The 25,036-nt window shown below is 44.9% G+C and overlaps 1 protein-coding gene across 2 annotated transcripts in view; it reads left to right on the top strand.

Annotated features, from left to right (window-relative positions):
• The window catches only part of shroom3 (shroom family member 3), a 646,471-nt gene that overhangs the window by 452,679 nt on the left and 168,756 nt on the right, over positions 1 to 25,036 (top strand). The window contains exon 1 of one of the 2 annotated variants that reach the window (XM_085964424.1): positions 8,562 to 8,888. The exons of the other annotated variant lie outside the window; for it this stretch is intronic. The gene's annotated coding sequence lies outside the window, so the exon portion shown is untranslated. Of the gene's footprint in view, positions 1 to 8,561; positions 8,889 to 25,036 lie in introns of those variants that run through there. 2 annotated transcript variants of the gene reach the window in all.

A 25,036-nucleotide genomic window follows, 5' to 3' on the forward strand; every position in this document is an offset into this window, starting at 1 on the left:
CACTTGTGGCGATTAGCTCGTAGCCCATATTCCTTTAATCTGGTGAGCACCTTCTCCAAGTTGGCAAGGTGATCACTGTCATTTTCGCCCGTGACCAGGATGTCGTCCAAATAACACTGGGTCCCTGGAATCCCTTGCAGGACTTGATCCATCGCCCTTTGCCAAATAGCCGGAGCCGATGCTACCCCGAACACCAGCCGGTTGTATTGATAAAGACCTTTATGAGTGTTAATCGTAAGGTATTGTTTCGAGGCTTCTTCTACCTCCATTTGCAAGTACGCCTGGGCTAGATCAATTTTGGTGAAGCGTTTACCTCCAGATAGCGAGGCGAAAATATCCTCAATTCGTGGAAGCGGATATTGTACCGTGTGAAGGACTGGGTTCACGGTCACCTTAAAATCCCCACAGATGCGGACCTTCTTTGGTTCCCCAGGCGTATTACTCAACGACCTCTTCATTACAGGAACGATGGGTGTAGCCCACTCACTCCAGTCTACTTTGGACAGTACTCCTGAACGTTCCAACCCTTCCAGCTCTGCTTCGACAGCTGGTCTGATCGCATAAGGCACTGGTCTGGCCTTCAGAAACTTTGGGCTTGCATTTTCCTCTATTTTAATCGTTGCTGCTATGCCTTTTAGTGTTCCGAGTCCCTCCTGGAACACTTCTTTTGCGTCAGTTAGCATTTTTGACAGTCGTCCAGGTGTGACGTTGTCATCCTTTTTGGCCTCAACCTTCAGTGCCTGTATGGAATGCCAATCTAATTGTATCTTCCGGATCCATTCACGTCCTAGCAGTGGTGGTCCTCCATTTGGCAATATATATATCCATTTTAGGTATTTCCTGGCCTTTATATATCATTTTCACCCTTATTTTTCCTTTGGGGTAGACTTTTTGCCCCGCGTACGTCTTCAAGACAATCTCTCTAGCTTTCAAGGGTATATGTGAAAATAGCCGCTTGTAGTCCCTTTGGTTTATGACTGTTAGGGCTGATCCTGTGTCCAATTCCATTTCCACTTGGACTCCGTCTATCTTGAGTGTAACCCAGATAGTCTGGTGATCCTCCATTTTGGTTACATTATGTAGTTTCAGACAACCCAGCTCCTTGCTTCCGGAGTCTGTCACTTTTCTGTTCGTCTGAACCACTGTCCATCACCTGGTGTACCTTTTTGTACTTCTCCTGTGGAGATTTCTTACTGTTGGTTTTCTTCCCAGACCTGCAGACTCTTGCTATGTGTCCTGTGATGTATGAAAAAGAAGGAGTCTCACACATTAAGTAACTTTAAAGTAAGCTTTAAGCAACGTATAATCACACTATATACAGGAGAGGTCTTCACCATGCCTCTGGTAGAAGCCCCTTACAATACTGAACAGTTCAGTATTTATACCAGTCCAACAGGAAGTGATGTATGTACACAGTTCACAGGAAGTGACATAACTTCCTGGAAGTTATTATTATTATCACATTCTTCCCTCCTGCAGGATTAGAAGGCTGTGGTCTTCCTTTTGTTCCGCAGCCGCCGAACGAGGAAGAGTCGCACCCGTTTGGGTTCCCGTCGTAGAGGGTCGCTGGTCCGCTTACATGCGGTTGGCCATTGGTCAGAGTCTGTGTGGCCTGGATTACCCTGTGAAGGGTCGGGGAGGCCATGGCTTCGCGTACAAGCCCCAATAGGTTCAAAGTCGGTCTGCCTCTGTTCAGAGGGAGGTGCAGAGCTGGTCTGTGGCGGATCAGTACTTTCGTGCGCGGTACTGGGAGGATCGCAACTTTGAGTATGTGGTTCTACCGGCACCAAGCTAGTTGGTGTCCGATCAGGATCCTGGAGAGGGGTACCCGATAGGTTCCAAGAGTTTCCTGGTGAAATACCATCACCCGATGTCCCACTAGGTCCTGGTGGGCAGGGAGCCAGATCCCATAATGATACGGTAGATTCTCGGCCGTCGGGATATCGTATGTTTGCATAGGTGGGGTTGGCATCGGTTAGTTCGACCTCGTCTACGAGAGGGTCATTTTTAGACGTCCGAACGTATCTTCGGAGTAGAACAGGTCCAGGAGTAGTTAGCCATGACGGGAGTGATGTCCCATGAGATGAGCGACGCTGGAATCCAAAGAACCGCTCATGAGGTGTAGTATTTGTGGCTGTAGAAAGAAGGGACCGTATAGAGTGCAATGCATCCGGAAGCACTGCTTCCCATTGCTGGTCTGGTAGGCCCCGAGATCTTAAAGCAAGACGTACGGAATTCCAGATGATACCGTTATACCTCTCTACCTGCCCATTTCCGATGGGATGGTATGGTGTTGTTTTGCTTGTAGCAACTCCCCGTTCTGAGGGGTAGTCCTTGAGTTCCCTTGACAAAGGATGGACCCCGATCTGAGTGAATATAAGCCGGCATGCCACAGAGAGAAAATACCTGCTCAAGGCAGCAGATTACTGTGGACGCCAGCATATTGGAGCAGGGGAAGGCAAACGGAAAACGTGAATATTCATCAATCATGGTGAGCAAATATGTGTTCCGAGTGGAAGAGGGCACTGGGCCCTTAAAATCGATGCTAAGTCGTTGCATCGGTTGGGTTGCGTGTATGAGCATACCATCTGAGGGGCGGAAGAACTGAGGTTTTAATTCCGCACAAAGCCGGCATTCTGAGCATTTTTTTTTTTTACATCTCGAGTAGAAAAAGGGAGATTCCGTGATCATACAAAATGTAGCATGCGCGTAACGCCAGGATGACACAATCCATTATGGACATCTGAGATTAGAGGACGACATAGCGGAGCAGAATGCCCGTGTGAGGGTGTCCGGGGCCACATTGTCCTTGCCAGGTCGATGGTGAATGGTATAACCAAAAAAGAGGCCAGTTCCATCCTCCAAAGTTGTATTTTATTATTAAATTTTGGTTCGTTTTCGATTATCGCGCATGAAGGCGACTGATCGCTGGTCCGTGATTAATGTGAAGTGCTGGCGAGCTAGAAAATGGTTCCACTTCCATACTGCCTCTATGATGGCTGCGGCTTCCTTCTCAACCGGAGGATAATGTAGCTCGGCACCTTGTAAGGTCCTGGACATAAATGCTACAGGACGACCTTCCTGATTTAGAGTAGCTGAGATCGCCACCTCCGAGGCATCACATTCAACTATGAAAGGGAGATTCTCATCGATGGAGTGAAGAGCCGCTTTCTCCAACTGTTGTTTGAGAAGGTTAAAGGCTGCAACAGCCGCTGTTCCCAATGGAAATGATCTAGCATGCAGCAAGGGTTGGATTTTGTCCGAAAAATGAGGAATCCATTTAGCGTAGTATGCAAACAGACCGAGAGCCCGACGTAAAGAAGCCGGATTCTTAGGTGATGGGAGTTCTTGGAGCGGGCGAAGTCTTTCTGGGTCTGGCTTAATGATACCATTGCCTACGCAGTAGCCGAGGATGTTGATGGTCGGTTGCGACTCAACAGATTTAGATTCATTCAGGGTTAAGTTACGGCGATGGAGGGCATCCCGAAATTTGGAGGTTGGCGTCGTGTTCCTGTTGATCGTGACCTGCAATAGTAATGTTATCAAGATAGGGAAAAGTGTCCCTTAGGTTTTCCTGTTTAACCAGGCCATCCATTGCCCGTTGGAAGACAGCCACTCCATTAGTAACCCCGAATGGGAGGCGACGAAATTGGTACAGCTGTCCATTAGCCTCAAAGGCCGTGTACTGCTTATCGGAGACCTTCAAGGGTACTTGATGGGCACTTTTTAAATCGTAAGTTGAGAACACTTTGTATTCGGCCAGTTTATTAACCATATCATCAATGCGTGGCAATGGGTAGGCGTCCAAGTTGGTATATTGATTGATGGTTCGCGAATAATCAATGCATAGTCGTTGTTTGTGAGGTTTTAGAGGGTTCTTGACAATGACGACTTGAGCCCGCCAGGGCGACGAACATGGTTCAATGATATCCTCTGCTAGAAGTCGAGAGATTTCAGCCTCAATAAAAGATTGGTCTTCCTGATTAAAGCGCCGCGATTTTGTTATTATTGGTTTGCATCGAGGCGGAATACTGGCAAATAATGAGGGTTCATCAAGTGAAGCTGCTGACAATGCACAAAACGGTAATTTAGACGGTATATTAGAAATAGTAAGTCCGGGTTTGGATCCGCCGAACTCAATGGTGAGTTTCTTATGCTGTTTTTGGAAATCCAGCCCTAAGAGGAGATCGCTACATAAGTCCTTGAGCACCGAAAGTCAGGTGGAGGGATACAGGCGACCATTAAGTGTCTATCAACAACACAAAAGCCGGAGGTTCTGGTATTAAGTGATGACTGAGCCATCGCAATTGCCTGGTCCGATGGGAAGACATGTAGTTTCAATTTCACAACAATCTGTTCTTTAATGAAACTATCAGTACTTCCTGAGTCAATTAAGGCATCTAAGGTATGCCCTTTAATTGAAACTTTTGTAGCTGCATGAAACAGGTTCTGTGGGCAAGCAGCTGTAATTGGTGTCGTTGCACAGAGAGTGGCTGAAACTCTCAGTGTGCTTCTTCGGGAGAGCTCAAGGGGAAGCTTGATAGGTCCTAGCTGGAGCATCTCGATAGGCCCTAATTGGGGCAGTTCGGTAGGCCTTAGCTGGATAGGCCCTCAGAGGCTTTTGATTGGCAAACTTTAGCAAGGTGTCTTTTTTTTTTGCAATAACTGCAGATTGCATTGCGAGCAGGGCAGAATTTTCTAGGGTGAAAAGCATCTCCACAAAAGAAGCATTCCTTTCTAGATTGCCAAGAGGCTGCTAAAGTGGGGTCATCCTCCTTTTCTTCATCAGAATTAGATTCCTCCATGATCGGGTTCACCTGAGACCACTTGAATTGTCTGGTTGCAGTTACAGCAGCAGATTGAGATCTGGGCAGCTGATAGAGGTCTGCATTTTTCTTTGCCAAATCCAGAGAACAAGCTAGGTCAAAAGCTTTTTGTAGCTCAAGTGTTTTACTTTCTAGTAGACGCTGGCATATAAATGGAGAGGCAATCCCACAGATGAAAGCATCACAAATCATTTCTTCATGGTACAGCTCAGCTGAGGCTGCCTGAAAGTTACAATCTATGCTGAGCCTGCAAAGTTCTTGAAGGAATTCGTTAAATCGATTCCCCTGGCCCTTGTCGGGCTGTGGCCAGTAGATGTCTAGCATAGACCTCATTTGGAGTCTTGGCATACAGTTTCTTAAGTGCCCGAATCACCTCATCGTAATTATCCCATTCATCAACATATTCAAACACTGTTGGAGTCACATAGTTGATAAGCATCCTCAGTTTAGTCGGAGCAGTCGCTTTACATTCATCAAGGAAATTCTCAAAAGTACGGTACCAATGCTTCCATACCTTGCCAGCTGCTGGTGTGTTTGGGTCCAAGTCCAGACGAGTAGGTTTAAGGAGGTTTTCCATGATGGGTGGTTCCCTGGATCCTTAATTCCGAGTTTGTCCAAAGGTCTAGTATTTGTGAGTGTAAATACTAAGTTGCTTAAATTGATGTAAGAAAAAGGAGTCTCACACATTAAGTAAGCTTTAAGCAACTTATAATCAAACTATATACAGGAGAGGTCTTCACCATACCTCTGGTAGAAGCCCCTTACAATACTGAGTAGTTCAGTATTTATACCAGTCCAACAGGAAGTGATGTACGTACAAAGTTCACAGTTCATAGTTTCACAGTTCACAGGAAGTGACACATAACTTCCCGGAAGTTATCATTATTATCACATCCTGCTTTTCCACACTGTCTGCACACTTGGTCCTTGAACCAACAATCCTTCTGGTCATGTGTTGTTCTGCCACAGCGACAGCACTTCCCTGTTCCATAGGACATTTCATTGGTGCCATATTCTTGCGGTCTCCGTTGTATCTCTGCAGCGCCCCTTACAGCTGCTTCGTGTGATACTGCCATACTGAAAGCCTTGTCCAGCGTAAGATTCTTTTCTGATAGAAGCGGTTTCTGGGTTCCTTCACTTTGCAGCCGACACACAAACTTGTCCCTTAACGTATCTGCTAGTCCCACTCCAAACTGGCAGTGTTTCGATAGCTTGCGCAGTTCCGTTAGGTACTCAGCATTGCTTTCGTCTTTGTGTTGGTTCCTATTATGGAACTTAAATCGTTCTGCTATCAGCAGCGGTGTGGGGTTTAAGTGGTCCTGTAGGATTTCTACTATGCTTTTGAAATTCTTGTTCACAGGCTTCTCTGGGGTTATTAGGTTTCGCAGTAACCCATAAGTTTTTGCACCCATGGAATTTAACAAAACCAATGCTTTCCTAGCATCTGGCACTTCATTCGCCCTGCAGTACACCTCAATACGTTCCACATATGTCGCCCAATCTTCGACTTCATTGTCGAACGTAGATATACTGCCACTCTTCTGCATCCCTGGGTGTGATTTAACTGTCAAAAATGGCGTCTCCCGCGCTTCCCCTTCTTCTCCGCTGGCACAAAATGGCGTCTCCCGCGCTTTCCTTCCTTCCCGCGCTCACCCTTCTTCTCCGCTGCGGCTTCTAAAAATGGCGTCTCCCGCGCTCTTCCTTCTTCTCCGTGGCTCAATGGCGTCTCCCGCGCTCTCCCTTCTTCTCCCCGCAGACACTGTTCAGCCCTTGAGCCCTGGCTGTGCTCTGCGCGTTTTTTTTTTTGTGCGCCTTTCCCGTTACCGCCGCTCGGTCCTGAACCCGGCTGTTGCTTTACCCTCTCTCTCTCCATTTTGTTTTTCCTCGACGCCGCTCGGTTTTCAAACCCCGGCTGCGCCCTGTGCGCTTCACTCTCTGTCTTACCCCGTCGACGCTGCTCGGCTTTCTCTCCGCCGTCGGTCGGCTCCAGCCGCCGCTGTCCGGGAAGGGTCTGCGCTGTACCTGTCGTCAGTCTGTTGCTGATTGTCGTGGCTGGGGAACCAAGCCCGGCTCTCCACAGCCTCCCCTGCGATGTTCACTCTCTGCCGGACGACTGGGCGGTTGCTCGTGGTCGACGCCCGTGTTTCTGGCCTCGACTTTCTTCCACCGTCCTCCCGGAGCGAATCCTCGAAGGGAAATGCAGAGTTGCAGGTAGATTCGAATCGACACTCGTCGCCACTGTTAGATCCGTGATTCTGAGAGTATGATGTTTTTCAATAACCACACGGATGCTGTAACTTAACAATCAACAGGTATTTACTGGAGTAGGGTAGTCTCAAGACTGGGGTACAGAGGCATGCTCAAGGCTTATAGACAGGTGTGGTCACTGCCGGTACTACAGTATACAGGAGCTGTAAAAGTAGTTCTGTCTTAAAGGTACATACACAACACAGCTACTCACCAATTTTCTTTTTCTTCTCAGCTCCTTTCCTTGTGCTGACATCACTTTAGGTTTTTTTTTAACCTCACACCCTGACACTCGTGCTCCCTCTGGGCTCTCGGGCCTACCTTTATCTCTGGCCGCTCATCTCGCTCTCTCCTCCTTCCCTCTCTGCTCCGATAATAATTCTACTAAATAATCCTATTTTAGTAGAGGCCTTTCATTATCTATGGAGATGCCTCTTAATAGCATTGCCTTGCCTCCTTTTGGTAGAAAGGAGAGAGAAAAGCAATAAATTTAGTTTTCTTTGTTTAGCATTCCACAGCTGGGCAGGCCTTGAGTGGAAATCTGGAGGTGCATGAAGCAGCACAACTGCCATGGGGCCAGTGTTCAACAGGAACCAGGCTGGATCATGAGCACTGCTATGCCAGGCATTCAATCATGGGGATATCACAGCTGAGCTTTCCTCATCAAACATCTGTACACACGCACTTTCCAACTGTGGTCATTGGACAACGATCAGGAGTGAGAACCCTTGCTGTGTTTTTTTATTTCTCCTCCTCCCTGAGACCAAGCCTGTGACACTCCCCGGCTCTGATCAGGAAACTCACGACAGAGCTGAAATCAAACGTGGGGCCTTCCTGCTCTGTACTGCTCACTGCCACAATATGGAGTGCTTTTATCAGCCGAGCCATTGAGGAAAATAAACCGTACAATTGGACTTGGGTATTTTCATCGTGATGGGTTTGGTCTTTGATTTAGACCTCTATCTTCAATTTATTTTAAAAAACGCTAAAAATGCTATCTCCTTATTGTCCATTGTAAGTTTCACAACTGCTTTGCACTGTGCATGCAACTGATAAAATCAGAAACAGATTAATTATTGCTGTTTGTGGTGTTTGCCTGCAGGTTTACCTGCAGAACAACAATCACTATACTCCACAGTAATTAATTGTATGTGAAGCACTTTGAGTCATTTCTGAGAGATGTGACACCTCCGATTGTGCTTGTAATTGCTCTATTAAATCAGTAAATATTGTGTTCTTCAGGTCGTGATTTTGAAACTCCAGAATATCCTAGCGTGCAGAATATGTTATTCGCTTTCAGTCCCAACTGACCAACTCAGGTCACAGCTTATCTCAGATCCAGCTTTTCATGTCACGATTTTCAACTTTAGCTGAATATAATGCTACTGACTACACTTCATTTTTAGAGTCCTGAGTGCCTCAGTGGCTGGTTATCCAGACAATTATTAAAAATGGCGGGGGGGGAAAACTATTTAATTACTCCACGTCTTCAGACAATCCCCTACTTAATAGCTGCTGAGGGAGCTATTGTCTTCTGCTGATTTCTGTAGGATTAATATCAGTGAATGTCTTTGTGGTTTTTACAGCACTTGGCAGAGTTTATTATCAGATCCCCCCCTACCTCCCCTTTGCAATGTGGCACATTCCTGTCTAGAGAAGGATGGACTTGTGATCAGTTACTGGAGTAGCTGTTTGGCCGAGAGAGAGAGAGAGCCACGTTGAACAGTAGAATGCTTCTGTTAAAAATGTAAATTAACAAGTGGATTAAAAAAAGGATTGAAAAGATTGTTCAACAATAAAAGGCCTTCTGAGTGGGTAAGCGGAATATATCGTTTTCTTATTAAAACAAAAGTTTAACCCTTGAAAAAGTGCATTGGCGGTAACGTGTTTTCAGTGACATTGCTTGGACAAGATTAAGTGATCTCAAAGCTACAAACATGAACAAAAGGCAGGTTTTGGACCTGGTATCTGGTGTCATTCCTCAGTGTGCAGCATATGTACGCCTGGCTAGGCTGAATCACCTAACCACTTAGAAGTTAACCACATGTTTCAAAAGCTTCAGGTACTGAAGAGATAAAGTATTGTTTCTGCAGACAGGTATGGGATGCAACAGAGACTGTCCATAATGCATAATCCTCTAATGTTTTTTTAATAGATTTAAAATCTTGATTCTACCCGCCTCTCCAAAATGTGGCTATGCTGTTTTATTCAGTTAAAGTATTTTGCACTGTTGTCAAGGAGTCAGTCATTCACCTGGATACAGTGTACAAAGTCTGCTGACATTGATCCTGAGACTGACTGGCTGGTTTTAAGTATTTGAATATTCAATCAGATAAGTGTGCTTTATCACACTGACTGCCTAGTTACGGTGTCCCGATCAGACCTATGTGCATTTCAAGTTAATAATCAGAAGTGAGATGGAGATTGTCTCTGTTAAAATAACTATTTTTGCAGTATTTTAATCAAATTTGAATGGCATAGATCCATGCATGCCCTTTGTCCCTGATGTTTTTCTGGATGTTTGCCCATAGACAGTGATTGTGCAAATGAGTGAAATCTAATATGTGTGTTAAAACAGCAGGATTACTGGCTGCATCTGGGTTATGCAAAGGTTAATTCCCAAGGAATAAAGCTCCATGGTATTTTTTGGTGTGATCATTCCTTGTCAATCAATATCTTTCTCGTTCCAGTTAGTCAAAATCAGTTGTAATTGAAGATAGCGGGGCTGAAATTCTTGTTGGTGGAAGTATGGCAGAGCAAATGCTTCAATATAGACCCAAATCTAAATCCCAAGGACGGGCACTTCTGCATGGAGTAGGCGAGAACTTGCAAGAGCTCATCAGTAGCGACATCCCCCAAATTGGAGTGGCACTATGCTACTCCAAGGGCAGAAGGAAAGGCTTGGGAAGAGCCCAATATGAAGGTTAAAAAAAAAAAAATTCTGTTCAGCTCCCAACGAATCCACTAGTCAAGGTAATCAAATCCCTTGACTCTCTTTGCCTGCAGAAGGTTTGGGGCCTTTCCAAAGGCCTGACCAATACTTAACCAGCTCAGTTGGCAAGAGTTCAGTTGAAGTCTTATAAGGGCATATTGGGCATAGTTCCCAGGGTAGCCAGGCAACTCTCCCAGACAGGCCCCCTTATCACCATTGGAGAAGAGCTGTAAACCGGGGTGGAATGTCAGCAAAACTAAGGTCTGGACCAAATTCCAGCTGCAGGTAAGTGGTTTGCTCGCTCTCTGCCCTGGCCCCAGATCAGAATTTCTGGACCAGCAGGCGTAGCATTTTAACAGTCATCTCTGCAAGTTTTTTTTTAATCTGTTCCTGGGATGTGGACGTCGCTGGCAGTGCCAGCATTTATTGCCCATTCCTAGTTGAGAAGGTGGTGGTGAGCCGCCTTCTGGAACCGCTACAGTCCGTGTGGTGAAGGTACTCCCACAGAGTTGTTAGGTAGAGAGTTCCAGGATTTTGACGCAGCAACGATGAAGGATCGGCTATATACTTCTAAATCAGGATGGTGTGTGACTTGGAGGGGAACTAGGAGGTGATGGTGTTCCCATGTGCCTGCTGCCCTTGTCCTTCTAGGTGGTAGAGGTCGCGGGTTTGGAAGGTGCTGCCGAAGAAGCCTTGGCAAGTTGCTGCAGTGCATCTTGTAGATGGTACACACTGCAGCCACGGTACGCCGGTGGTGGAGGGAGTGAATGTTTGTTTAAGGTGATGGATGGGGTGCCAATCGAGCGAGCTGCTTTATCCTGGATGGTGTCGAGCTTCTTGAGTGTTGTTGGAGCTGCACTCATCCAGGCAAGTGGAGAGTATTCCATCACACTCCTTACTTGTGCCTTGTAGATGGCGGAAAGGCTTTAGGGAGTCAGGAGGTGAGACACTTGCCACAGAATACCCAGCCTGTGACCTGCTCTTGTTGCCACAGTATTTATGTGGCTGGTCCAGTTAAGTTTCTGGTCAATGGTGACCCCCAGGATATTGATGGTGGGGGATTCAGCAATGGTAATGCTGTTGAATATCAAGGGGCGGTGGTTAGACACTCGCTTTTTGGAGATAGCCATTGCCTGGCACTTCTGTGGCATGAATGTTACCTGCCACTTATCACCCCAAACCTGAATGTCGTCCAGGTCTTGCTGCATGTGGGTATGAACTGCTTCATTATCTGAGGAGTTGCAAATGGCACTGAACACTGTGCAGTCATCAGCAAACATCCTCACTTCTGACCTTATGATGGAGGGAAGGTCATTGATGAAGCAGCTGAAGATGGTTTGACCTAGGACACTGCCCTGAGGAACTCCTGCAGCGATGTCCTGGGGTTGTGATGATTGACCTCCAACCACCACAACCATCTTCAGGCATTGTGTAGGTCTTTTGTTCTCCTAATCATCCCACAACATGGGATTTGTCTTTCATCTGAAAATGAGGTGGTTGGTGAAGGAATAAAGAAACATTTTTTTTTCCTCAAGTACTGAGAAGAGTGTCTTTTAAAAAAAATGATTATTGAGAAACTAAGCTGAATACCAAGGCCTGTCCTGCAGGACACCACTTAGGCTGAACAGAATTAAAAACAATGTAAATCAGGCGATAGTGATTATGTGATGCCAAACTGGATTTTAAAAGCCTGAAGATTATAGGAGGAACGAAAGACTAAAAGACTTAAGGGTCAAACAGTTCAAGGAAGAAATGAGTTTAGACTATCGGACTGCGTGGTGAGTTTTGGGCCAGGAATATCCTCTGAGCTGCTCCAGCTCTGCTGCCATAAGTTCACCAGAGGTGCGGCAGAAATCCAGTTTGCACATAAACATGAAGCAGCTCTGAGGAAATTCCTGGCCTTATTTTCAATGCACTGGAGATGTACAGAGGAGGAAGATCATGTAAGTGGCATGTTTGGAGCATAGAAGGAACAATTCATGTAACTTCATAAAAGCACTGTGCATTGAAATAGAGAGACGAGAAAGATTACGATAGGAAGAGAGATTGGTTGGAGGCTAGAGGTGAGATGGGCTTGCCTATCTGATGAACAACTTTTTCTTGTACCCTGTCCACGAGTGTATGTTAGAGAACCTCTCCAGAAGTGGGAGGAGTATTCAAGGTTTGAGCATATTTGTGATTTATACTGTCAAGTTGTTGAAGAGGATACAAGTGTTTGGTACAAAAAAAAGAAATTGTGCACCTTGGAGGCAGTTATCCAAAGGAGATGTGAGAGTACCATTGATGCCAGAGGAGTTAATGAGGTCAAAAATCTCAATAGATGAAGGAAGACTAAGGATGGAGCTCTCCACATTCAAGAGACCTGAAGAAGGAAGGTCTTTGAAGAATTGAAAGAAACAGGGTTTTCATTGTCCTATTGAAGAGCATGGAGGAGATCAAGATATGGTGATTCATCCACTTCGCTGAGGTGTTTGTGAGCACTTACGTCATCCATTGTGAAGGATTCTGAGGAACATCAAATGGAATCATCTGCAAAAGAGTGGATAGGATTAGTTGATGATTGGAGGGAGGTCATTGATGTGAGGAAGAAACAGAGGGGAGACAGGATAAAACGGTGGGGAGCTCTTGAGTCAATGGGCAAAAGTCAAAAGCCATTAAATCCAGCACAGATAGAGCAGTTTGAGATGTAACTGAATAGCCATCATTTTTTCTTTGGTGGGAGGCCATATGATGGTGATTTGTTAAATAGTATACAATGCCAGGCGATGTCAAAGGCTTTGGAGATATTCAAGGTAATGACAGATAATTTAAGAGTGTTTAAAAGCAGAGTTGCAAAGTACACAGTATAGGTAGACAATCAAATGCTTTCTGAAATTTTTTCAGCTGCCATATTTTTCTCATTTACATAAATATCAAAATAATGGTTAAATCAGAATAAAATTAAATATTTCACAATAACATAAGGAACTCAATTGACAACATTTATGTCGCTTAATGCCTTCATTAAAGTTTTTACTTGAAGGTCTCAACTGCTCATAAAAGCCTGGGCTTGGACTTGATATATTTGCTCGACCTATAACTCTGAGCTGAATTTGGATTTTGCAGTCTGAGCATAAGCAGTGTCTGTCATTTCCCAGGATGCGTCAGCACCATTCAGTCAGCTATCCTGAAGGGCTATTTTTCTTTATCTCCTAGCATTTCTGCTCAGTAGATTTTCTTCAAATAACTTTTGAAGTTTTACTGAAGTAAAACTTATATTGGCCTGGATTTTGTGGTAGAAATAACGGTGAGGCTAGCAGTGCTCACAGTTATTAAGGAGTAAATCGGACAGCAACTTCCGGCCTCCGTACATGCACAGCTAAACGCGGAAATCAGGAAGTTGCTGTCAGAGTTGCCCTGCTCCTCCAGAAGCTTTGCTCTAACAGTATCTCGCCGAGAGACTCAGCATTGAAATACATGGAAAGGCTTGAAGTTGGGGTATTTACGTGACGTAGCCACTAAGGAAAAGTTAGGGCTTGTCCATTCCCGTGTAAGTGAATTTTTAACAGCGTGACAAGTCTTAATTACTGCCAAACAACCTCTCTGGCACTGAATTTACTTTTACAAGTGTGGAGTCTCATTTCTTCAGACTTTAATCATTGTTGGAGATTTAAAAAAAAATTAAATAAAACATTTTTTTACTTTTTCTTTCTGACTCTTTTATTTCTCAATCCCATATTTCTTTTTCTCTTTTTATTTTGCTTTCTGTGCATGATTTGACATTGCATTAACTATTCTAACTTACACTTCCTTGTTCAGACTCTGTGGGCTGGATTTTACCTGCCGAGACGAGTTGGGGGCGAGACTGCTGCCTTCCGGGTTCTAGTCCCGCCCCCAGCGACAACTGACGCATATACGCTATTTTCCTCTGGCCTTGTTAAGCCCGCCCTGCGGGCTTGCCGGCCAATTAAGGGAAAGCCGGTGTCAGATGACGTCAGTTGATGACGCTTCATCTGCCGGCTTTCTTAAAGTGACATGAACCTTTTATTTTGACAGATGATTTGTCACACTGACAATCACTGTACAAAGGTGAGCCCTTGCAACCGGGCTCTCCAATGATTCTCTCCTTGGGATAAAACAAATGGCAGCTGTAGGTGAGGGTACAGAAGCGATCTGTCACTTCTCCCAATGAGGTGAGGCCACACAAACACTTCAAAGCTTGTCACCTACAGAAAAATCTAAACACATTCAAAATGACTTTCCCAACATTTCCTTACCTCTGATACTCACCAGTGTCCCATTGCATCCTTCACACCACTTCTGCAGCTGTCATCTATACACAAACATAACACCAGACCCACAGCACGTCTCACTTACCCTGGCGGGGTTCCCTGACATCGTGAAGCCCGCAGCAGAAGTCTCAAAATGGGAAAAAGCTTCTTAACTGCCTGTTAACCTGACTCCCAGCAAGATGAACCCGCTCCCATTTTTTTTTCCAGCAGTCCCACCTCTAGACCTGCCTCCTCAGGGCTGGTAAAACCCAGCCCTGTGTGTTTCAGTAAGGATTCTTCACTCTGGTTAAGGAGGGACACAGTTGCTTGCCCTGTTCGCACAGGTCCCAGCTCCCCTGTTGAGGGCGCTGCACTGTTTTTTGATTTCTATTAACCACAACTTCCAGTGCAAACGCACATAGAATGTCTGTGGGCAAATGGAAGTATAATGAACGGCCAGCGCCATCTGTTTCCCGCTGACTGCAAAATCTGGGCCATTGTGTTTTCTCTTTTTAAAAATGAAATTGTCTGGTGTGTGTCTGTTTGTTTGTGTGATTATGCGGAAAGAGTGAGAGACTTTGTTAATGTTAGTTCCATTTATTTTATTTTTAAATTTGAATTTTGCAGCAAACTAATTGTCCACCTATAACAGAATATGGCTGGAAACACTCGACATGTCAGGCAGCGTTTGTAGAAAGAAAAGATCAGAAGAGAGGGTAGGAGAGAAATGGGTTGAGGACATGGGTGGCCTCTGGTCTCTCACCACACCCTTGTGGCAGGTGGGCGGAAGAGATTGGGGGATGGGTGGAGGGTTAAGGGTGATGTGAGTGGCAGAAGGGGACGGAGGATATGGAGTTTGAGTGGTTAGTTTGAAGGGGAAAAGTTAAGCGGTAGTGATGAGAGTGAGGGGATAGGAAGGGAGGAGATAGTGGGAAGGTGATGGGGTAGGTGACACAATGGGTATGAAGGGAAGCATGAGTGATTGGGGGAAGGGTTGGCAAAGGAGCAGTTGACGGCTACATTTTCATACATGGCTTGCCCCAAATAAAGTCTGTAGCCATTGGTGGTTCTTTTCCCAGCCATACTACCCACCACCTCCCATCCAAAGAAAAGAAGAAAGAGACAGTAAGAGAAGTAAAAGAAGACAAAGAAAGAAGCAAAAGGAATTAAAAAGAGGGAAGAGGAGAAGAAAATGAGAGAGAGAGCAGTAGAGGAGAGACCGAGAGAAACAGCAACATAAAAACATCTGAGACAGGTACAAGAGTGACCAGATCCATTGACTTGGCATTTGCAATGCCATCAAAGATTTACTAGTGATTCACAAAAAATGAAATAACATTATTTTGTCTCTCCTTGCTCCCTCACTTTAATGTTAATTTTCTCTCCTTTTGTGGCTCCCTTGTGTAACAGACAACTCACCAACTGGGAGGCTACGCCCACCTGATCCTAGATCTCAGCTAGTGCTACTTTGTAATAGGCTGGTAGAGACTGGTACAAGTTGAATCATTGTGGATTTTTGTTCTTCCCTTTCCTCCTCAAGGTGGAAATGCTTAACCTCAACCTATTCCTTACACTTCCCCAGCCAGGTGGCCCAGACAAGATTAATGTCTGATTGAAGCCACTTTGTGATGAGGCACATTATTGTGCTAGTGCACTATTCCAATGGGTTGTTTAATTTAGTTGAGAACATGGTTATTACTCCCAGCTTACTTTTACGAAAAAGGCCTAAAAGATCAAAATGACCCCATGAAAAATTGTTTGTTGTGCTTGATGTGTGGGCTGTAAATGTACAACATTGTGTTTCTGACATGGTGATGGTCATAAATTTCTAACAGGCACACAGTGGAACGGACTATTTAGGAGTTGTGTTAGCAAGTTTAGCTTGTCATCTGTTTGCAAGAAACTCTTGTTTAAACATCCTTGCCTAAGGGTGTAGGTGAAGTTAAATACAGGAATTGCTACTGTAAATGAACTGTGTGATTAATGTCTAACTTTGCGCAATGTCAATTCGGTAAATAAAAGTGTGATTACTCAAGGTGAGCAATTGCACCATGAATCGCATCTCAACAGGAGGAATTTAAAAAAATTAAAGGTAACATCCAACTTTGTCCCTTTCTTCTCTGAAAACACTAACTCTTCTTGGAGCACGGTCCCATAGATGCTGGTAGCTATCCTGTATCTCGCCTGCGTGGCCATTCTTTGTGAACCATGATAGTGAATGTTGGAAGGTCAATCAACCATTTGGAAATCATAGCCAAGCACATTCCCACCTTCACCCAATGTCATCATGTTCACTTTATCCAGGAGGGTAGCAACTGAATTTACTGGATATTTTAGAACAGGTGTAGCTCTGGCATATCTGATGCATGCCTCAAATTCAGTCCCCCATGCCAGAAATACATCACACTTGTGTCAGAAAAAACACAAACTTTATATACACCATCTACTGAACCTTTTTTTTACATTTTGCTACATATCCCTGCACATTTGGTGTCTTAAATCACACACCTAAAACCAGATTCATTACATTTATCGCCTCTAACCAATTAGCATAGCAGTGGGGAGCATCGTTTTTAGATTGAAAATATTCCAATTAATTGGACTTTTGGTACATTGTTTATTATTTTGTCTGTCTTTTTTTCCTTCCCTCATATCTCATGAAGGTGTTGACTCCTTGCTGGGTTGAGTTCCACTGACTTGTTTCTGGTTCCTTGCCTAAGTAGCCGTTCTTCATGTGTGAGCCTTAACCATGAGTGTTGGCTGACATCAGAGCCAAGCTCGATTCCGTCCTTGCTCAATGTCCATGTATGTGAACTTTGCAGTAGGCTTCCTTGGATAATGATCCAGATTGGGAATCTTGGCTGTCTTTTTCTCCCCCCTCCCTAAGCCAGGGCACTGAGACCAGTTGTAGCATCCAAACTTTTGTCCTAGCTGAAATCAGCCAACTCAGCAAAATATTGAAATGTTTGTAGGACAAAATTTGCCATTGTGCTGTTCCTTGTTGCATATCTATGGAGTGGGAGCCGAAGTGTATTTTGATTCCACGGAAACCGGGGCATCGCCTCGGGGGAAATCCGAGTGCAGAGTCAAACCTTGACAATCCTTAGTGGTCCTGGAGGACAGCTACTGGCGGCATTGCTGGCAGTGTTGGTACAGGAATGAAGAAAAAAGTGATCATTTAAAATAAAAATAAAAGTTCGGTATTATGAAAGTTCTTATGAAAACTATTTGACAATAGTACCTCATCTTTTGTGTTGATGTGAAACATCAGGCTTTGCATCAACAGAAAATGTTTAGTGCAACTCCTAATGTGAAGGTGCCCAAAGTGAATTTAGGCAAGTGTGTGTGAAAGCACCTCAAGGAGGTAGTTTTCACACTGCTTAGCTTTAGCATTGGCTGCCGTATAACCGCGACTGGTATTTGGGGAACCGCAACTTTGAACCTCATTTCTCACTTTTAAATGTTATCAGAGAGTGAGCTGTTCCATTGGCTCTTCAACGTCAATATTTCATCTGCATTTTGACAGCGGTGGATTGGAGCTTTGTGCATGTGTGCAAGTGAAGATGTCAGTTTTCACTGGCCTGAGAGTAATGTGGAGCCAAATCAGGCACTAGTCTCAAACCAGTAGCTATGGTAGAAGTGCAGGAAACTGGCTTTTACTGTCTTGCATCTTTCAAACTGTACTTTCAAAACTGGCAGCAATGAAATGCTCTCAAATTTTTATGAGGAGAAATGCTTTGCATCAGCTGGGAAACCAAGGTGTAAGAGTTGTTCAAAAATCACTATTTTTCTCATGTTCTCTCAGTTGGTAGAGGAACATGAAACAAAATTAGATTGGATCTATGAAGAGAAAAATTAGAAAAAAGGAAAGGGGATTGAATAGCTAAGTGAATTAGAATGAGGTCACCTCCGTTCTGAGAGAGCTGGGGATATGGCAGTGGTGCAGCAGGGATTCTCTTCCAATGTTGCAGTGGTGGAGGGGAGGAAGGATGTTGTCAGGGCAAAGTAGCAGAGCTCTACGCTTCACAAACTGGACTTCGAGAAGTTGTCACTGAGGACAGATTTAATTTTACCAGCCAACATGTCCAAAAATTATTTTCCTAAATTTCTGTGAATGCTAAATGCTATTCTAGTCCAACAGAAAAGTATGATTTTTTTTCAGTTAATTCATTTCCCCTTGTTTGCAGGACTTTTCACAACCTTTGTCTGGCATTGTCATTTGGTAAACAGCCCACTTGTCAATTGCAGTAAAGTGATGTACTCACTTAGACATCAACTTGAAATGTTGCCAGTGACATTCTTGGTGATGGTTTGGGGAGATATGAGCTTGATGGATAAGCTGCATGAACCTGTATCTGTTGTAAAAATTAAGCAACTAGTGATGCCCTACAGCATTGCTCATGAATGAAAGGCAAGGGGTTTAGTACTCTGGGCTGAAGCATCTTTCCTCACCTTTATCTTGTGAATAGTTCCCCCTCCCCCTTGCCCACTGAGATCATATGGCTATGCTGCTGAGCCCAGATGCCTTTCCCACCTGTTGATATTGGGAGGGAGATTGACCATGGGTGTCATAATGGATGTGTCATTTTAGGCCATGGACACATCTTGCATTGCTTTGCTGCTTGGCTTGTAACTAACAACCAGCCTAGCGGTGGTGATGATACACCCGGTACCACAGGCCAGTGTGTGTCCTCTACTCCACTCACTTCTCAACAGGTGTTTGGGTGCTGATGTGTTTATCATGGACTATCAGATCCCAGATAATGGGCTTCACCTACACTCAGTTTTTAAAAAAAAATGTAGATAGATGTTTAGGCCCTGTAACACACTCCTAAACATTTACCCTGTAGTTAGGATAACAATACTTCTGATGGGTTGACAGGTATGCTACTGAGTCATTCAAATCAAGAAGATTCCAGGGTCATTCCCTGGTCTGTGCTAGGTTAACTGAACAGCCAGGGTGGAATTCAGAACAAGACAGGTAGTCATAACGTCCCTGGGTGAGGGACGGTGACAAAAGCAGCTGGGGTTCCCACTCCTGCTTGATAACCCCGACTGAAAAGTCAATGTGTGGGAACGGTAGATGAGATTAGGATTGGGCTTTGCTGTGATGCCCCTGCAGTTGAATAGTTTGCCAACACTCACCATCTCTGCCACTTGGGCAAGGTACTGGAGGTTCCTGGAACCTATGGAAGCAGAATCCCGTATACATCAACATCCTCAGGAGACGAGGAAGGGAAATTAAAAGGAAAAAAGACGTACCGTGTAATAATTTGCAGGATTATCTGAAAGACACACACACAAGAAAAGATAAATAGTCTGGTAATTTTATTTTATTACAGAAATACTGCCCTAGGCTGGAAAGGTTATTATACATCTAAGATAGTATTGAAATGACTGCCAGTGACTGACGTCAGATAGAATGCCACTGGCAACCTTTCAAGTTGATGTCTAAGTGAGTACATTACAAAAAATCTGACACTGCAAGAAGAGCAACAGAACAAATAGCGAGTGTGAATAGCAATGCTGCAAAATGTTACTGCAGTGAATGGTTTTTAAAGAAACCTTTTGCAACAACATTCTTTTGGGAATAAAGTCTCCTTTTTGTGTTATACTTGTTGCTGTAAATAGGATTATTAGGTTGAAATAAACATGGTCTAATAGTGTTGTGCTGATGTCTGAAGGTGCTAATAGACTGTTTCTGTGAGGGCAGCTAGAAAACCTGCCTGTTAGTATAGACACAGAGATCATTCACATCAAGGATAGGCTTTTAATCACCTCTCCATTAGGTAGTTGCATTCAAAATACACTCATTTGGATTGGGTGCAAAAAAACCTGAAGTATTTAAAATAAAGTAAACCTAAAATATATTTCTAGACAGTGATTTATGTGTTTTGAAGCCTGCAGGGTAATGAGTGATCCAGGTAGTGAGGCCTCTATCAGCCTTTGGTTGCGGGTTGTGAGCTCCCATTTTCCAATGAATTCATTTCATTTTGTAATTTCAAGGCATTGTTGGGCAATTAGCCTTTCACAACTGTGAGCCTTGCATGTGTGGAACATTTTGTTTCAGTTTGAATATCAGTTTACTCATCAAATCTTTGCTTTTAAAGGAAGAGCTAGCAAAAACCATTGACCATTCCTTATGTAAACACAACTATTTCATAACAAAACTGGGAGGCATGGCAGTCTTTAGTACTCCATGAAATTGCAATTCCAAATGTTTGTCAGTGTGTGTCTACATTGAGCTGCATAATGAAAGAATTGTTTTTGGAATAGAATGTATATACCCTCCCCCTAGTTTTTGTAGTCACTGAAAGCTTCATACATTTGAGGTCAGACGGAATGTGCTTCAGCAATATCTCACATCCTACTAAACAATACAGAACAATTCCAACTCATTGTAAAAAGTGTACTCCCTAATGTACCAGAGTAACTTCTTTTGGGTGCTGTACTTTCTACCCTAGTGACCTGAGTGAATTTGCAAGATTCGTAGTCACATTCTGCTGTGGGGCAGAATGGACACTGTGGAAACCTATTTGTTATGACCGTTCATAGTGTTGAGCAAGTAAGGATCTTCCTGTGTCTAGGTAGGATTCAGACTTGGACCTAACTGATGCACAGACATTTCTCTGCTGTATTGTGTTGTATCACTTAGTTCCTGTGTGGGTTTCAAACATGTAACTATTTTAATGCTTTTTTTTCTTTTCAGACTCTAGAATCAGAAGTAATATGATCTGTAATTGATGAAAAAGAAAACCATTTGCTGCCTGAGGATTAACTCCCATTCATGAGAAACTAACAGGACAGTAGTAACCATAGAGGCAACCGAGGAAAGTGCCCTTTAGTAATCATCAACCCTTCAAGAATAAATAGGAATCTTCTGATGCTTTTGCATCCCATTCTCCAGCCTGCCAAGCTATTGTTATCACTTGCAGGGATTTCAACACTACTCCCCCATTTCCCTGCTTTCCAGTGAGAGACAGGGAGCAAGGGAATGCTTGTGTGAGTGAAAAAACAATGTAGTACGATTAAAACTCTAATGCCAATACAGGTAATGGAGAATTTTTACTTGCCTCCCTTGCTTTCCCTTGCTGGAAAGGAGCAGTGTTGAACATTAGCTCAAGCTGAGTGAGCTGGGAAACAAGAGTGGAGACACAGAGGATGGTGTGGCCGAGGGAGGAGGGGGGGCACAGTTGTGGCGATGGATGCAAGAAGGAAGTGGAAGAGAGAATGGGATTGCTAGGGAAAACATTCCTCTGTACATAAAAAGCATGTTTATAATTTTGCAACACATAGCACATAGAAAGTCTTCCACATGAGTTTCTAGAATAAGGTATAAGTATTGATGTAAATTCAGATTTATTTTGAATGAGTAGCTAGTACAACCGCCTTTGTGTGTGAGCCTTACAAATCAGAGCAGGTTTGATTCTTGGTCTGAGTTAGCTGTTTGGCACCAGGACAGAGTGGATGCACGACATTTGGTCACTGCAGAAGGTTAACATGGCCTCTGCTTCTGATTTCTCTGCAGCGATCCCCACAGGAAGTGTGTGTATGCGGATGCTGGCCGTGGACAGAATGGTGTCCTCTGCAGCTGGATGTGAATAATGGTCTTATGGGTGACTGTAGCCTGTGGAACTTTAGGAGGGTAGCGAAAAAGAAAGAGAAGGGCGAATCTGGTTGGTGGGGAGGAGATCTGGCACTTGCGTTTTGCCCTTCCACTTTATGATGTGACCACAACTCCAGATGTTTTTATAGTTGAAACACCAGGGTGAATGACCAAAGCCCATAGTCCAGGACACCACCAGGACCTAAAAGAGTAAAAGAAAAGAGAAGATAAATCAGGAAATGGTAATTAATTCACCCCAGCATGGGTTTTAAGAGACTAAGGGGGAAAAATTTGGTTGCTTTGCGCCTCCCGTTAGCGCCCTAAGAGGGCACTAACAGGGCGCAAAACAACTAGCGACTGGATGTGACGCCGCCCACGAAATTCAACGAGAGGTTAGCAGCGGCGGTAACTGTTAGCGCCCCGCGGCGCTGCACCCTGGCCACGATCTTTGGTAGCGCCCCCTGACTTACCGCCGAACGCTATGTCCGACAGGGTCAGGGGGGCCTACCTGTGGCCGGGGTGGTGCTAATTAAAGACAAAGTGCTGGGCAGCCATTTTTGTTGCTGGCTGCCTGCCAGCACCTGCCCCCATTGCCATCCCCGGCCTCCTCTGCAACCCCCCCGCGGAGTGCCGGCTGCGCTCTGTGAGCCCGGCACTTCTCTTGAGTGCCGGGCTCTTTTGCTGGCACTCCGATCCCTGGTGGCCCAGCTGGGCCCCGGGTCGCGCTGCACAATGCCCCTCCCCTTTAAGAAAGGGAGGAAGGCCTGCAGTACCACGGTGCGACGTGCCGCAGCACGTGGCACTGCTGCATGCAGCGCCATGATATTCCCTCACAGCGCCCCAAGAGGGAGGCGGGTTGCTCCTATTAGCGTCCCGCTTCCCTCTTGGGGTGCTACCGATGAATTTCGGCCGCGGGGGCGCTAATATTTTCGGGCGGCGAAGTTAGCGCCCCAAAAGGGGCATGACTCAATTTTTCTTCCTAAGGATCTTAGGTGGAAGGAAAGAGACGGGTTCTTCTGCCATTTTGCATTACCATACTGAACATCTATTGTAACATAGAAGTATGTATGTATGTATTTTATGTGAAAATGCCAGAAAAATGTAGGCACCCTTTGTTGTGGCTTAATTCTTTCAGGTTGTTTTGATCATCGATCTTGGAGCTTTATCAGCCATAGTAAAATTAAAATGCTGAGTTGGTTAGGAATCCAAGTTTGTATTTAATTACATTCCTGAAAATTTTCAGTTAATCCCTTGATTGACAGAAAGAGGTATTTGATCTGTCTGCTGTTTAATGGCCTGTCTTTGTCATTGGGTGTTTGAGTGAGGTTCTCTTTGAAGTTAGCTCTTTTGTTGTAGTATTAGTCTGGGTGAAACCTAGGTGGTTCTTGAACCTGTCTAGATTGATGCTGCAGATTTTGGCCACTCTTGGACATATGGACAGCTGGTCCATTTTATCCTTTTAGGAACACGAGTTCTGTTACACACCCACGGATTCTTCCTGATTTCCAGGGTTTCCCCTTGATGGTTTTTCCAGCATTTTTCAGATTACGATCATGGACCATCCCACATGAAAAGGGTGCAAGTGCTTGGACAGAAGTACTGAGCTTTAACAACATATTGCAGGCATGGAAAACTTGAAACTTTTAAAATACATGAACTGCATTTGAGGACTAAAACTGTGAACTATTAACCAGAGAATTGCAAACATGACCGAGAGTGTAATGTCATAAGTTAAAGGTTAAGGTGACTGATGTAATGTTGGATCTCTAAGTTATTTATAGCCTTAACATTCAACCTTTGTGGCATTTTCTCAAGTTTTTGGAATTTTTATTGCACATGAATGTGATCATCTTTCTAACTTTGTGAGCAACGAAGATAAAGAATGTTTTCGCAACAGCGTACCTTCTGTGGTTGCATAGTGATTTGAATTGTAGCATGGTTGTTCCTTATTCTACTAGACACCTGCTCAGCCACTTATCTTTTATAAAAGATTGGGTTTGTCGCTAACCAGAGAGTCTACAAAATAAATAAAAACATGAATGCACAGCAGGTCCTTCATCAACTGTAAAGAGGAAAGGTAGCTTAACATTTCAGGAGTAGAGCCTTTGCCATGACAAATATTTACTAACCAAAATAGTAACATGACTTTTTTAAGATGCTGAAATTTCAGTTGTTTTGATCATTTTGACCATTGTTGGAACAATTCTGACACAAGGTTTACTCCCGAAATGTGTAGCCGTTTTTCCTCTTTTCCATTGCTGATGAATCTAAGATATACTTTTCGCATTCTCAGTTTCTGTTCCAGCTTTTCTGTGAAATGGCTCTTTTTTTTAAATCTTCACATGTAAAATAGGCAATTGACATGAATAAATAACTTTAGAAAACACTGCAGAATTATCCCAAAAAAATTCTTTGGGGGAGAAATTCGGTGGGCTGCGCCACCAGTTAGCGCCTAAAGAGGGCACTCAGTGGCTTTAGCGCCACTGGCCACGCCTCCCACGATATTTAGCTGGGGCGCTAATGGCGGCGTTAGCCTGTTGCGCTGCGCCGCCACCGACGACGTCATCGGTGTGCGCAGCGCCCCGTTACCGCCCCGATCGCGATATTTGGCAGTGACCGCCTCTGTAGCGGCGCTCGCTAATCGCGCCCGGTTCACGGGGCCTACCTGTGGCACAAATTAAGGTGGAGGTGCGGGGCGGCCGTTTTTTTCGGCGGCCGCCTGCCAGCACCTCCTTCCCCGGCCTCCTGTTCTCTCTTCCCCCCCCCCCCCCCCCCCCCCGCGGCATTGCCGGCTGGTTTCCGCGAGCCCGGCACTTCTCCTCGGTGCCGGGCTCTTTTGCCGGCACTTGTGATCGCTCATCGCGCTGGTGCAGGCCCCTCCCCCTTAAGAATGGGAGGAAGGCCTGCAGTACCGCAGCGTGCCGTGCCGCAGCGTGTGGCGCTGCGATATTCAGTTTCAGCGCCCTAAGAGGGACGCGGCGCGCCTCGAGCCGAGCCTCGCCCCGTGTCCCTCTTGGGGTGCGCAAGCTGAATTTCCGGCGATCGCTGCTGCTCCGATCGCAGCACAAAATCTGGCGCCCAGGCGAGCTTGGCGCCCCGTTTGCGGCTCCACCCAGTCTCCCCCCCCTTTGTCTGGTATTAAGGAAACTTGTCAGAAATCTCCTTATTTTACAAG

This window comes from Somniosus microcephalus, chromosome 2, assembly GCF_052327205.1.
Source record: "Somniosus microcephalus isolate GS21.2 chromosome 2, FLI_Smic_1.0, whole genome shotgun sequence".
NCBI lineage: Eukaryota > Metazoa > Chordata > Chondrichthyes > Squaliformes > Somniosidae > Somniosus > Somniosus microcephalus.